Genomic DNA, 4,617 nt, shown 5'->3' with positions numbered 1-4,617 from the left:
ATGGAAAGATTTCTGGAAAAATATAGCTTATTGAAACTTAATGAACAATAGGAAATCATAATAGTCCTATGCTCATTAGGGTAAGTTCATTGAATCAGTCTTTGACAGAACATTTGAGGTCCAGTTTACTTCACTGGCCAGTTCTAACATTCAAAGAAGAAATAATTACAAAATTATATAAGATCTTCCAAAGATGGTTTAGCCAGGATAAGAGTGAGAGAAGGGGAGAAGGCAGCCATGGTACAAAGCTGGTGCATACACTGTTGAGAAGGGGGTTGAGAAGGAGGTAAGAGTGATCAGACAGAGCTGAGGCCTGGGAATGGGCCACTGAGCTACCTCACATCATTCCTCCAGAAAGTCCATGTAGATTTTGCAGTCTCAGAGTGATCACTCCCTTTCTGGGTAAGACTTCTGTTTCTAGTCCAGGCATCAGCTTTTCAGTGTGGAGCAATTCCTGCCTCATCCTTCAATAACATGAGTGGGGCTGTTCTTCAAGGCCAGCCTTGAAAGAGAAAAAATATATATACGCTTCTGGGGGCAGAAAGGGGAAAAAAGTTTTTCAGCACGTAGAAGAGGATAGAAGTTATTATCACAATAGCGTCTGCTGCATGTCCCTTACTAAGACATATGGTCCAATAGGCCTATTCATTATCTTCAATACGCTTTATGTTTTTTTTAATTTTTGCAACTTTGTTTCAAAGTGATTTCCTTGGCTTGGAATTTCCTCACTGCTTATCTCACTTATAACCATCATTCAAATCGCAGCTCAAGCCATCTTTTCCCCTGACTCCTTCCTTGACAAGACCAACTGACCCTGCTTATGTAGCAGTGAGGGAGGTTGGTTGGAGGTACAGGTGTGTGCAGGAGTTGGAAGGTGTTGGGGAGTGGGGAGGGGTGATGGGTAGTACCCTTAGGGCTGATTTTCTGAACCATTCCCACATTGAGTAATTTTAGTCTCCTTGTGGCAGGAAGGATGTCATTTTTCTTTGTATCTTCCACAGTATCTTTACATATCATTTTCATCCAATGTACATGTATTGAGTAGTTATTAATATATATTGTCATGATCAGAACTTGATTACAATAATCTTTAAATATTTTACTTTGGGATCTTGGTTTATGTATCTCAAAGGCAGATAAAATAACTTTTTCTTAATATCAATATACATGAATAAAAAGCCATATCATTCTCATTTATTATGATGTAATAAGGTTGTAAATTATTTAAGTGAAAAATCCCTGTCTGGTACTTACATTGTTAATTTAATATTCACAGTGCTAGATATTGATGCTGTATTCTCTATGTCATGTAATGTTTTATCGATTGTGTTTAATACCTAGTCCCAATATTTCTGACTTTATCCTCCTTGTAATGTTCAAATAATATAAATAAAGTAGTTTTATAAATGTACTATTAAGACTGACATATTCTCAAGTGGGGGATATGCCATATGACACAGATTTCCCATCCATTTATGCAATAATTAATATCAGAGTTAAGCATATAACTTGGGAAGCTCAATAAGCAATGACAATATCATACATTTATTGTATCCATTCACTTAACAGATATTTATTATGAACCAAGCAATGTTAGGCATTGAAGATAAAAGGTAAATGAGGGATATATGCATCCTACTCTCCTGGGACATATGTTAGTAGAGAAAGAAAAACATCATATAAAGAATTACACAATTGTTTATTAGTTATAATTGTGGCAGGTGTTGTCAAGGAAAATTATTAAGTGTTAGGAGAGTGTGTCATGGTGGGACCTGCCTTGGTATCCTTCGGAGTTCAGAGAGACCCGTATTTTTTATTCTTTTCCTTGAGAGTCAGAAATGAGAGTTTGGCATCAACTTTGGAATAAATAAATAAAGCTGTCAATCAACTGCAAAAATAGTGGTATGGAAGAACACACGTCTGAATTTCAGAATTCTATCATTTAAGAATGATAGCTCTATCACAACCTTTGAAAATTAAATGAACAGTTTAGGGCATGATTTAGATGTTTATCAATGTGCTTTAAAAGTAAAAATTCACAACAGTCTAAAATTGATAGTTAATCAATATTGATAGTATCTCTTTGTCAAGTACCAAAAATCAAGGATGAATATATGGCAAGAGGGTTTGGGGGAAATCCTCTATTCTGATCCATTACTGTTTGAAATCCAACTGAAGCAGATATTACTATCACATGAAAAAATATTTTCAAGTATTTTGATGAATATATACCCAATATTTTATTACTTCTCCTCTACAATTGATTTTGCTTACTGATATTCTGATTTTACAACAGAAAAAAAAAATGACAAAGTCCAACATTTGTTTTTAAAGAATTATTTGCATCTCTGCCCAGCCAGGGGGATTTGTGATGTCTCTTGGTAAGGTACCAGTCAGTTGATAGGATACTGAAAAGTCATGTATTGTGTCTCCGGGTGTAGTAAAAGCATGCCTTCAGAAAAAGCTTATTTGGAAACTTTTTTTTTAAAATGTCTATTAGTTTCCTGTGGCCGTTGTACCAGAGCCTTGATGTGATTTCTAGTTCTAGCTAAAAGCAACACAGATAGTAGCCATGGCGGCCATGATTTTATTGCAGCAGGCTTCGGTCCCTGCAGTGGCTGCTCTGTCCGGCCCGCCGCCTTGGCACTCGACTTGGATTGGGGGTCTTCCTCACCCGTGACTTTCCGAAGACTGTCGCTCCTATGCGACACAGTGGAGACCACTGGAAAAGACTGTTTATCATCAAGACTTCTGGATTCTATGACAGATGTTTTTGAAATTAATGAGATTCTACATTTTGTTGACTGGGATTCCAGTAGCAATTGGCATAACTCTGGTGAACGTATTTATTGGTGAAGCTGAGGTTAGTAGAAATTCCAGAAGGCTATATCCCAGAACACTGGGAATATTTCAAGCATCCTATATCAAGATGGATTGCCCGAACTTTCTTTGATAGTCCCGAAACAAATTATGAAAGAACAATGGCTATCCTTCAAATTGAAGCTGAAAAAGCTGAATTACGGTTATGAATGCTTATTGCATTCATATAGTGCAAAGACGTTTACAAAGCATGCCAAATAACTATAAGATATAGAGACTGTGGTTAGCTTTCAGAGACAATTTCCCACTAGATCAAAAACTAGTACAAAGACTGTCATATTCTGTCATATTCACAAAATTTTATATTTTATTACTCCTTCCTTGCAAAAGTATATTTTTAATCTTTAATGGTAGAAGAAAGTAGGAAAAAGCAGTGGTGAAGGTTTTATTGCAACTATGCCCAAGAGAGCTTGGTCATTTTTTCCCACGTCACCCTGGCAGCTGAAGAACAGATGGAAATCTAAACCACAGGAAGTGCTGTGTGGCAAGCCTTCTGAACTCTGCCCATCACACACTCACATCCTCAGTCTCTCCCGCTGTCTGGAGGAAGGCAGGTTTTATACACATTGGCACAATTTCTGAAATTATCCAAAACCAAGACTTTGGAAACATCTGCTCTTGGATTCCAAGCTTCTTGGTACCAGTCAATTTGTCCTAAAGGATTCTTGTAGAAAAATACAGTGAGGCAGTACTAATGCTTTGCCAAAACAGTTTTAAAGTATGTGCAGAAACCATCTCAGAGAGACACACAAACAAACAAAAGCATAAGCTTGTAATGGCAAGATCAACTGCTTTTTGAGAGAGAGAACTTTGATTTTATTCCTTACATATATTTACAGGCACTGAAAGGATCATTTAATAGGACTTCTAATTGTAGTATTTAATCAAGGACAAAGGGGCCTGGCAGGGTCCAAGATCTTCCTTCACCCGCCCACTGCCACCCCCATGACAAAAACTCTACTCCTTATTACGTGTGACTTTGAACAAATGACTTCATGCCTCACAACTTCAAGCCCCCGCCCCACCTGGTCTACAAAATGATAATGCAAACTTTCACCATGGTTGTGTGGTTTAAGTGATTTTAAATCCTTGAATGCACATAATAAAGTGCTTTATCTCGAAATCCTGTTTCTCATCCCTGCTGGATATGTTGACATTCATGGAGGGATGCACTCCTTATGGAATTCTTCAATGTCCAGTTATTAGGTGAGCTTTTTTTCTCCATGCACTTCACTCACCCTGGGGAAGGGTGATGTTATCATGACGTACTCACAGGAGACGAAGGTGTGAGCCAGGGCCTGGACGAGGCACCATAGCATGGACCCAGCTGGCTGGCTCACGTGGAAAGACTTGAACCAGCAAAGCTGTCAACAAAATATTTATATCGTAGGTAGGAAAGATTTTAGAGAAAGAAAAATAGTTTACTCTAGACTTGCAAGGAGGGGAGGAGAGATATAGAGACTCCCATTTGTCTGTTCTCCTTCCTCTGCAGTCTACCTTTCCCCAAGAAAACAAAATCAGGTTGGGGAAGTATCATAGGTCAAGGGATGGAAAGGATTTGAACACAGTGAGGTGTGTGAGCATGGTTGGGGTGTTGTCCATGTGGTGAACTTTGGGACTGCAGGTGCTTTTGGAAACTTTAGGTCTTGTGAACTGCTGGCGCCTTCCTGGTTTCTGATTTCTACATTTGTGCCTCTTCATTTTGTGGGGTGGGATATTGATTTTGCCTGTGTGACA

At 38.4% G+C, this 4,617-nt stretch overlaps 1 pseudogene; it reads left to right on the top strand.

The window, feature by feature from the left end:
- Nucleotides 1–2,572: 2,572 nt before the first annotated feature.
- On the top strand, nt 2,573–3,029 carry LOC132494692 (NADH dehydrogenase [ubiquinone] 1 beta subcomplex subunit 5, mitochondrial-like; annotated as a pseudogene).
- The last annotated feature ends 1,588 nt before the right edge of the window (nt 3,030–4,617 follow it).

The sequence above is a fragment of the Mesoplodon densirostris genome, chromosome 8 (genome assembly GCF_025265405.1).
Source record: "Mesoplodon densirostris isolate mMesDen1 chromosome 8, mMesDen1 primary haplotype, whole genome shotgun sequence".
NCBI classification, from domain to species: domain Eukaryota; kingdom Metazoa; phylum Chordata; class Mammalia; order Artiodactyla; family Ziphiidae; genus Mesoplodon; species Mesoplodon densirostris.
This window is presented reverse-complemented; position numbering and strand designations above follow the sequence as displayed.